This window comes from Sminthopsis crassicaudata, chromosome 3, assembly GCF_048593235.1.
Source record: "Sminthopsis crassicaudata isolate SCR6 chromosome 3, ASM4859323v1, whole genome shotgun sequence".
NCBI lineage: Eukaryota > Metazoa > Chordata > Mammalia > Dasyuromorphia > Dasyuridae > Sminthopsis > Sminthopsis crassicaudata.
The window spans coordinates 260,008,542-260,020,228 of NC_133619.1; the positions used below are offsets into that span (position 1 = coordinate 260,008,542).

The 11,687-nt window shown below is 33.1% G+C and overlaps 1 protein-coding gene across 4 annotated transcripts in view; it reads left to right on the forward strand.

The window, feature by feature from the left end:
* Positions 1–11,687, forward strand: part of CLDN14 (claudin 14) — a 115,771-nt gene that overhangs the window by 74,417 nt on the left and 29,667 nt on the right. For all 4 annotated transcript variants that reach the window (XM_074297348.1, XM_074297347.1, XM_074297349.1 and 1 more), the window contains exon 2: positions 3,473–3,611. The gene's annotated coding sequence lies outside the window, so the exon portion shown is untranslated. The remainder of the gene's footprint in view (positions 1–3,472; positions 3,612–11,687) is intronic.

The window sequence follows — 11,687 nt, forward strand, 5'->3', positions numbered from 1 at the left end:
ACTGACTTCATGAATTTAATTATTATTTCTATGCATATGAATGACAAATCTACATATATAGTCCATTATCTTTTATCTTTATCTTTTTTAAGACCTAAATCACCAAGCACCAACAGAACGTATCTATCTCCTTATGTCATAGGTATATCAAATTCAACGTGTCCAAAATAGAAAACATTTTTATTCCCTGCCCTCCCCTCTCCCCACACACTAAATCTTTCATAATTGATTATTCATACAATGTTGCTGCTACTCTATAGATTGTTTTCTTGTTTCTGCTCATTTCACATCAATTCATAATAGATCTTCCAAGGTTCTTCTGAAACCACTCCCTTCATTTCTACAACACAATAATATTAAAATCACCATTCATACAAAAATTGGTATGATATGGAATAAGAAATGGATTTAGGTGGTATCATTTTTACTATAACTACTCGAGCAACTAATATTTCTCCACATATTTAGGTCTGTCTTCATTTATGGGAAATGTTTTGTAATTGTCTTCATAGAGTTCCTATATGTGACTTGGCAGATGAATTCTCAAGTATTTTATGCTATTTGTTATTATTTTAAATAGAATTTCTTTTTCATTTCTTCCTGTTTAGTTTTGCTGAAAACATACAGAAATGCTACTGATAAGTTTTGGGTTATTTTACATTCTGCAACTATGGTGAAATCGATTATTTCAACTACTTTTTAGCTGATCCTCTAAGTATCATCATATTATTCACAAAAAGTGTTAGTGTTCTTTCCTCATTTTTATGTGTATTACTTGTTTCTTTTCTTTTCTTTTGTCTTGTTGCTATAGCTAACATTTTTACTATGATATTGAATGGTAATGGTGATAAGGGACATCCGTGCTTTACCCCCAATTTTATTGGAAAACTACTATTTTACACATAATTTTCAATTTTTATTTTAGATCAGTACTACTAAACTTTTAAAAAAAGACTCTAATTGTTTCTATACTTTCTAGTGTATTAAAAAAAAAAAAAAGACCAGGAGTAGATGTATTTTGTCAAAAAGCTTTTTCTACACCCATTGAAATAATTGTATAATTTTTGACATTTTCATTATTAAAATGGTCAATTATTCTCATAGTTTTCCTAATATAGAACTAGTCCTGCATTCCTGATATAAATCCAGTTTACGTAGCATATGATCTTTGTGATATATTATTATAGTAATTTGTCTTTAAGGTTTTGCTCTGTTTGTGTCTTGAACTTTCCTGTTACTATGATGGCTTTTTCTAGCTAAGTTCTTTTTTCTATTGTTTTCTCATTTTTCCAGTCTCTTGACTTTGAACTTTATGGAAAAGTTGAATTATACTCATCTGTAGGAGGTGGTACTATTTTTATTTTTTTCCCTGAGGCAATTAGAGTGAAGTAACTTGCCCAGGTCTCACAGCTAGAAAGTATTAAGTGTTTGAGGTCACATTTGAACCCAAGTCCTCCTGACTTCAGGGCTGGTGCTCTATCCACTGCACCACCTAGCCCCAGGTGGTATTATTTCAAACTCCAGATTTTCTCATGCTGCTATTTTCAAAGCTCACTATGAGATTCTGAATGTTTTTGATGCTTCCAAAGTAGTATTATCCTGGGAGACTGTTCTCTTGGTCTGTAGTCTGTTCTATACTCAGAAAAGGTTCCTTTTGCCTATAGCCACATTACTAATGCTCCTCTCTGTCCTGGAATTATGGCCCATGTATCACATGCATAATGGAGTTGCCAATAGATCCCAGTTCTGTGCTTAGTGTCAGTTCAGGATGTCCTATAATTTCTCTTTGACCAGTTGTCCAATCCCCTTACCATCTCTACACAAAAAGCTACTGAAGCTATTGTTGTTGCCTCCAAGGCTCACTGCTGTTGCCATTATGTGCATTCCAGGCCAGCTCAAGTTTCTTAAACTATTTCAGCCAATCTCCTAAATTGTCTTGAGCTGGAAAAATGTCTGACTCCAACCTTTTATTGGATATACCACTCCAGAATTTGATTTGACATGTTATTTTAAAATTTTTTGAAGGAGAATGTTGGGAGAGTTTGACTGTATTATTGCCTGTCCTCCACCATCTTGGTTCTGCCCCTCCTGTCCCTGCTGCTACCATTTGATTATTTAAATGATCTTTTTCTTCACTTTTTTCTTTCTTTTTTGTTGTTTGCCCACTTCTTCAGTTTTTTGTTTCTCTTTTTTTGTTGTTGTTGTTGTTTGCCCACTTCTTCAGCTTCTTGCTTCTTTTTGTTTTTCTTCCTTCCTTCCTTCCTTCCTTCTTTCTTTCCTTCCTTCCTTCCTTCGTTCATCCCTTCCTTCTTCCTTCCTTCCTTCCTTCCTTCCTTCCTTCCTTCCTTCCTTCCTTCCTTCCTTCCTTCCTTCCTTCCTTCCTTCCTTCCTTCCTTCCTTCCTTCCTTCCTTCCTTCCTTCCTTCTTTCCTTCCTTCCTTCCTTCTTTCCTTTCTTTCTTCTTCCTTCTTTCCTTATTTTCTTTACTTTGAATTTAATGTTAGATCTGGGCTATGCTCACTCTTGTGCTAGGGATGGATAACTGGCCTATGTTTTCATAGGAGGTCTGGAACCTGTACATTTTTAAAGTTTCCAAATGGTATAATCTTAGATATGTTCTGGTCAATGCCCTCCAGCCTGTACTCTGGTTCTTATCCAGTCAGGCCCTTGTTCCCTCACAACTGCAACCACTCCTCTCCACCCTAGATGAAGTAGAACAGGGTATTGGATGAGACAGCCAAATGGTGTCTGATTCCAGGCTCAATGCTAGCATAGGGGTCCACCTACAATCACTTCCTGATCAGGTGTTCAGTTTCCTTACTAGTCTTGGGTGTTGGATGTTCCCTGCTGCTACTGCTGCTACCACCCACCCCTCCAAGGCCACACCTGGTGTTACTTCAGTCACACTGGGCTCTGGGCCAGCTCTTACCCTAGTGTCCCTAGAGTTCCCTTTCTGTTATCCGAATGTTTCCTGGGCTAAAAAAATAAAATACTCGCTGTGATTTTTTGTTGGTTATCCCATTTTCGAAAATTTTTTTAAGGTTGTTTAAGGACAGGTTGAGAGAGTTGGGCAGAATTGTTCAGTTTACTCTATTATCTTGGCTCCATCCCTAGATTATTTTTTCTGTTGTGCTACTTGTGTCTTAATTCCCTTTTCAGGTGGTGCTTCACATAACATTTTCTAGAAAAATATTGGATTATTGTACGGTCTCTGGCTCTATTCAAAAGGAAAAATGGAACCTTTACAAGGAACTAGGAATGCTCTTTCAAGGGATATTTCTTTGTGGGGATGTTGCATTTTATTTATTTATATATGTATGGAGGGAGTTTTGGGCCAAGTGGAATAATCTTCTTCCTCAAATCTTCTCTTTTGGCTTTAATGGGTGCTGAGTCCAGATCCATTTTCTCCTTAAATACTTCTAATGTTCTTGAAGTCTTGATTCATTTTAATTTCTCATTCATTATGTCTCCAGACAAGAAATGGCTCATAAATCTGGACACAGGTCAAGAAGCCAGGAAATTCTGAAGTTCTCGATTCCGTTCTTCTAGTGACACTACAAATCACCCAGTCCACCCACAGTGTTGGGGTTTCGGAATATCCTTACTTATGAGGTAAGTAAAAATGTTTTTCCCCTAAGAAGGATACCAGGAAATAATTGGTTAGTATCTCTAGAATATATTCCTATGGTAGAAATTCTGCTTTCCAATTAAAACTGGAATAGTCTAAAGAAATGAAAATATAGATTCTACTTGAAGATTGTCTTTGATTTTTCTATCAATTCCAGCTTGACTTGTAGAATGAATGAATATCAATTTGCTAAATACTGGAACTACAAACAGGAAAGTCAAGGTAGTCTCTGCCCATGAGAATCTTACATTTGAAAGGTGACATCAAATCATAGAAGGCACTATTATCCAGGGAAGAGTGTTTAACCATAAAGAAGATAGATTAATTATTTTATTTTCAATCAAATTTAGAAGTGATCTTCATTTGAAGCTTCATGCAAAGTTCCCTAACTGTAGCACTCTTGATATCTTCTATTTCAAAGTTATTAGAAATGTATTTTCTGTTCCTCATACCTTTACCATCATTTTTGGGAGAGGGAAGAAAAAAAGAGAAAAAGAACAAATTTCTTGTAACAAATATGCATAGTCAAATAAAAGACATTCTACAGAAAATTGAATTGAGAATTGGAGTATAATAAAAACTGAAGTAGTTGCTTAAAACATACATATCTAGATATACATATGTAATTTATAATTGACCCTTCTGTAATATAAATCCTATAATTATAGATCAATCCTATGCTATTTCTTTTTTTTTTTTTAACTTTTTAAGTTCCAAATTTTTTCCTTCCTTCTGGCGTCTCCACCATCCATTGAAAAGACAAGTAATTATGATGACATAATTATATATAGCAAGTCATATAAAATTTCTTTATTAACAATGTTGCAAAAAAGCAAGAAAAAAATTTTAAAGCTTCAATCTGCACCCAGAGTTCATCAGTTCTCTCTCTGTAAATAGATAGCACTTTTCATCATGAATCCCTCAAAATATTATTTGAAATGGATTATTATATTGCTTAAAATAGCTGTCTTCACAATTGATTATTGTTATAATACCCTTTTTTCATTTTTAATAACTTTTTATTTTTCAAAATACATGCAAAAACTTTTTTCAACATTCACCCTTGCAAAACCTTGTGTTTCAAATTTTTCTCCCTCCCACTCCCTTTACTCCCTCCCTTAGACAGCAATCCAACATAGTTTAAACATGTGCAATTCTTCTAAACATATTTTCACATTTATCATGTTGCACAAGAAAAATCAGATCAGAAAGGGGAAAATTGGAAAGAAAAAAGCAAGCAAACAATAACAAAAAAGGTGAAAATACTATGTTGTGATTCATACTGAGTCCCCAAAGTCCTCTCTCTGGATGCAAATGGTTCTCTCCATCACAAGGCTATTAGAATCATCTCATTGTTGAAAAGAGTCAAGTCCATCACAGTTGATCATCACATAATTTTATCGTTGCTGTAGACAATGTTCTTTTGGTTTTACTCACTTCACTTAGCTTGTAAGTCCAAGCCCTTCTGAAATCCTCTGGCTGATTATTTTTTATAGAATAATAATAATTCATTACATTCATATATCATAACTTGTTCAATCATTTCCCAATTGATGGGCATCCATCCACTCAATTTCCAATTCCTTGTCACTACAAAAAAAGGCTGCTATAAACATTTTTGCACATATAAATCCTTTTCCTCTTTTTTTTAATGATCTTTTATGGATACAGACTAAGTAGAAACATTGCTGGATCAAGGGGTATGGAGTTAGATAACCCTTTGGTCATAGTTCTAAATTGCTCTTCATAATGGTTGATCAGTTTACAATTTCACCAACAATGTATTATTGTCCCAGGTTTCTCACATCCCCTCCAGTATTTATCATTATCTTTTCCTGTCCTCTTAGTTAATCTGAGAGGTGTGAAGTGGTATCTTAGAGTTGTTTTAATTTGCATTTCTCTAATCAATAGTGATTTAGAGAATTTTTTCATATAACAAGAAATGGCTTTAATTTCTTTGTCTGAAAATTGTTCATATCGTTTTTGCTCATTTATTAATTTATACCATTGTTTCTATGTATAGTATTGTCCTATTTGTTTACTTCACTTTGTCTCAGTTCATATAAGCCTTCTTAGTTTTTTTTTTTAAACCATCCCTTTAATCCTGCCTTATAACATAATATTATTTGATCACAATAATGTATACCACAAATTGTTTAGCTTTCTCAATTGAGGTATATTCCCTTAGTTTGTAATTCTTCATTACTATAAAAAGAAATGATATAAATATTTTAGCATATTTCTTTTTGTCTTATTTTTCCTTTTTCTTTTACCTATTTGAATAGGATACAGATTTAGTAGTGATATTGTTGGGTTAAAAGATAGGCAGTTTTATAGACATTTACCCATATTTTCAAAATGTTCTTTCAAATGGCCAAATCAGTTCATAGCTCCACCAACAGTTTATTAATGTACCTATTTATTCCATATCTTTCCCAGCATTTCTCATTTTCCTTTTCTGTCATCTTAGCCAATTTAATAGGTGGGAGGAAGTTCTTTAAAATTTGAATTTCTCTAATTATTAGTAATTTATTTGGCTACTAATAACTTATTCTGAAAAATATCTGTTCATATCCTCTGACCATTTACCAACTGGGTAATGAATCATATTCTTAAAAAGTTAACTTATATCTCTATGTATTTGAGAAAGAAGATCTTGATCAGAGAAACGTGTTATAAAATTCATACCCCATCCCACAGTTGTCTAATCACTCAATTGATTTTTATCATCTTATGTGTGATGGAATAATATGCTACACCAAAGTGGGGATGGTTGGCTATTTATTTAGAATTATCAGTTTTGATTATTATTGACTATACATAATTAGTCAATAATTATTATCACAAGTAATTACATTATGAACTTTCAGTTTTTAGATATTGCTTTTTATTATTGATTTTGGATTTTTAAAAATCATTTGATATTTATTTTATCTTATTGAAAGATGTTTCTCATATTATAGCACATATTATAAATTGATTGTTGTACTCCAAAGATTCTAATTATCCATCTGCTAGTCATAAAATGTTGAATAACATATTTCTACATATGACAAATGTTCAAATTGTTCTAAAATGCTAATGTGTCAAGCAGGCTCTCATGCACAGAATCTAGATTCTCTATTCTAAGTTACCGAAAATGAGAGTGGAAGCAAGTTAAAAATCTTATAAGTTAACCCCACAAACACTGCTACTGAACAATCAGACTTTAGTTTGGAGTTCAAACTTTAAAAGGCTGTGGACATTGACATTGAAATCTTAAGGCCTAATAAGAACATGTAATTACTGTCTCTCCAGCACAAGAGAATACACTTCCTGGGGCCTGAGATATTAAGCCACCTTGACAAACTTTAATAAATACCATTGCTGTCCTAAACAAGCCACTATTACTTCTCTGAACTGTCAGTCATATCCTCTGTATAATTTCATATAATTTTAAGGTAGTCAAAATCACTGATATATATTTTAAAATGTATTAAGAAAAAATTGTGTGTTATATGAATTATTAGGGATATATTCATAACATATTGATATATATGTTATATTTATATTACATATAATTAAGTTAATTACATGTAATTATAAAAACTTTAACTATATTACCACACAATAATATAAGTATGTAACTATAATAGTAACTATAATATGTGTGTACACACACACATGCACACATATATATGTGTGTGTGTCACCAAAAGAACTATGCTGGATATTAAGGATAAGATAAAAAGAGGGAGAAAATACAATTTCTATCCTTATGAAATTTGCTAACAAGCAATATTAACCACTTAGAATATTTTACTTAGTAAAGAAGGTGACCAAAGATCACCAGTGAAAATAGATGGTCACCAAATGGAAAACCCAGAAAATGCTTCATGTTCAATCACTAAATGAATGACAGAAGAGAGGCACCAGAAAGGAAAAAGTTCCTTTTTATATATATAATATGAATATTTCCTAGACATGAGCAAATTATAAAATGCTACAAAATTGTGGCACTGTACATACAAGGAATTAGGAATGATATGATAGATGGCCTAAGGCAAACCAAACCCACCTCAAACCAACTCAAAACACAAGCCCTATTGATGATGGCAAGAAAACCCATTATTAACAATTTAGAACTTAGGCATATCTCATTGTAGTGCTCTCCCCAGCTATTACATTTTTTACAAATTGAAGGTTTGTGGCCATCCTGCTCTGAGCAAATCTATCAAGCCATTTTTTCCAGCTGCATGAGCTCACATCATGTCTCTGTGTCACATTTTGATAGTTCTTGCAATACTACAAACTTTTAATTATTATTATATCTGATATGGTGATCTGTGATCAATGATCTTTGATAGTGACTATTATAATTGTTTGGGGTTCCATTAACTATCCCCATATAAGACTACTAATAAATGTTAAATGTTTTCTGACCATCCCACTTACCTCTCCTCAGGCTTTCCTATTCTCTGAGACACAACAGATTTAATTACCCTACAATGGCCTCTAAATATTTAAGTGAAAAGAAAAATCAATTGGTGTGGCAAACTTTATTATTATATTATTTTAAGAAATCGCCACAGCTTGAATATGCTGATCTATCATTGGCCATGAACAGGGCTGACAGGGTCTGAGATACGATGGACAATGCCTTTTGAATTTGGCCTTGAACAAGAATGGGAATGAAGGAAAGAAGGTAGACCACAGGGATTAGAGGTGGCTTAATATTGAAATGGAGACATTCCAAAATGGAATACCTCATGTCAAGAAAGAGAAAAAAGTTTCTCTGTTCCTATGATTCCCCTCTTTGAAGATTTTCCCATTTCTAATAGTTCTACGAACACAAAATTAGCACTTTCGGTCCTTAGGGTGGGAATGAAGTGATCAGTTGGATGATGTTCCCACTTAGAACTCTGGGTGCAGATATAAGTCCCTACTGCCCAGGAAAATCTAAAAGAAGATGGGCAAGACAATTAGATTAGAAACCAGAATGAGATGAATGATCAGGGAGTGGGGTCCTTCTCCAGTGTCATGGTATGGAGGTAGAGAATCCAGATATGTTGCTTGGAATATTTCCTGAGTTCATCCTGCAGTTATTTTTCCTTGGTTCCACTGAGGCAAAATGATGCAGATCTCAAGACAGAGGTGTCAGTTCCTATGTACAATCAGTGTGCAGAATGATAAAGGAATAGCAGGTATTAGGGCACTGAAGCTCTTCTGTCATGTCATATGTAGGTCTTGCCTGGTATTCTGATGATGGTTGACAATGCTGGCTGATAGCAGGACCCAGAATTCCTCTCCCTACTGGGGTTAAACTATACTTTTTTTCCACTGATGAGCTTAGTTTTACTATTGGAAATTGTAATAGGAGTGTCATGTGGTTGAGACAACTTTTGAGCTGATGATAAGTAGAAAACAGGTTTTATTAGCTCGTGACCATAGTTAGCATGGTCTGATCAACCAACTAGAGACCTGTCAGATATCTAGAAACTCATTAGGCTGTTTTTCTGTTTATAATGTCCTTAAAGTATAATGGAGCTAAGGGAAGCAAACCTAGTATCAGCTATTTTGTTTATAAAAATTAAATTTAGATTTTTAAATTCCCCCTGAAAACTCAGGAAATGTGTGGTCAGTGAGAATGCTATTGGATTGAATGCAAATTCTCACAATTTCTCTTTTAACTTGTTCTATAAAGTGGGTTCCTCTGCCACTATCAAAGAACACTAAATTTAGAATTAAATTCCTTTAAACTCTTGGGGTTACTATAACAATATATATTTTATATAAAGAAAACTATGAACTATCCTAAATATTAGCAAAAATTATATATTTACATATATATTTGCAAATACATACATATATCTGCAAATATATACATATATATTCAAAATAGCAACTGACATTAGAAAAATCTACACATTTATAAAAGGTCCTCATGCTTGTTTCATCCTTGTTGGGTTTCCTAATTTCTTCTGAAAGATGGAACAATTTAAGTATCACTATTGCTTATGAAAGGCTCATGAAAGGAACCTTAAAGCAATTCTCTTCTAATTGTTTCAGTTACAATTCTCCACTACTCTCCCCCTTGGTGCACATGGGTAAAACATGATTTTGAGAGGAGGATGAAACAATTGTTCTGGAAACAGTATGCCTTTGAGTCCTCTAAATAAATTTCTAGACCAAGATTTACAATAGTATTTACCAAGATATTCTTTAATTAGCACTCTTGAACATTAGGGATTACTCGTTTTAGTACTACAACAATTCATCTATTTTACAAGAAAATTATTTCACTCATATTTTTATCATTGTTTAAGTATACATTGTATAACTTAATAGTAAGACATCCATTGGTCAGAGGGACTATAAGAAAGGGAATGAATGTCACATTGCTAGGAATATGTAGACATCTGCCAAATCAGAGACTGAAAATTGCCAACTGACCTCACAGAAAGGAAACTGAAAGTTTTTTCAGTTTTGTTTCATTACTAGGTAAAAATCAGAAAAAAAATTGGAATAGCAAATGTATAGACCTCACTACAATACATTACTCAAGGAATATAAGAAGTTTTCAGAGAAAAGAAGCAAAAAAATAGGATTAGGAAATACTTTCGAATGGTATTGCATTTTCTTCATAGATGCTTGCCACCCTAATCATCTCAGCAATTATTAAAAAGGAGATCTAAATTGATGATTCTATGAAATTTGCCAATTTACCATTGACATTTGGAAAGATTTCCTTCATCACACCAGTGTAATATAAGGAACACTGAAATCAGGGACCTGGATTTTGACTCTGTTTTTTATCACTTGTGTGGCCATGATCATGTCACTCCTCCCTGGACATCATTTCTAAATTTGAGGAGTTGAACTAGATTATAGAGATTCCTTCAAACCTTACATTCTGTGATTTTGAATTCCTTGAAAGTTGGGATTATCTTTTACCTTTCTCTGTATCTTCAGTCCTTCGCACCATGCCTAGCACATAGCTAGCTTTAAAAAAAATGTTTATTTATTAATTGAAAATAAATTCAAGATTCTTAACTTTCCTTTTTGATCACAGCATTGAAATGGCAGGTTACAGCAGCATCTAGTGGAAATGGATGGTATCACAATTTAAGTAGTACCAGCAAAGAAGAAAGGAATTTCTAAGTACTTTAGTGTATTTTGGAACTGCTTAGAATTTAACTCATTTAACTTATTAATCATCCAAAGTGAGAGACATTCACTATCATGGTGTATTTTCATTAGCTTTTTACATTTCTCATATATAGCAATGAGAAATTGTGGCAACTTTTTTTGAGGTGATACTCAAAATCATGTCCACATGATTATATTATAATATTATAAACAACTTTAATTTGATTTACATACCAATCTACACAATTCTATCTAAAATGAATAACATTTGCATCAGAAGTGGAGGACAAAAATGGAAAATTACAAGTAATCACCAAAATACTATCATTGATGTTTGAATAGCTAGAAAATGAATTTTGAGGAAATTTTTCCTTGACTACTTTATTTTCCTTTTTGAAATGGACTAAGGTTAATTAAAAGTGATTTTACATTGAATCATAAGAACACATTTCCTAATCTTATATCAAGTCAGTCAAGAAGAATTTATTAAATCTTATTATGTTCCAGGTACAGTACTAAGCACAAAGAATACAAAGAGAAAACTTTTTTGTTTTCCTCAAAGAATTTACATTCTAATATACTATCTTCTATCAGATAACATCAATAAGAAAACATCTACAGCATTCAAAACTTCATCATTTGCTATAACTGATGATTCCGCATATGGATGGGGTGGTACTGACTGATAAAAGACCTGTGTTTCTTAATGTTAATTGTTAGGCCCAAATTAGTACAAGTAATAGAAAATTAATCCATACTTTATTGTATCTCAGCTTCTAGGCAGTATTGAGTTCACAATCATCTGCAAACAAACAAACAAAAACCATGTTCCAACACTCCCTTTTCAAATTGTCATGGCTTATGATGTAGACAGCTTAGAAGAGGTTAATACCCAATGAATGACATCAGTGTAATCTTCCTCACCATTCTAA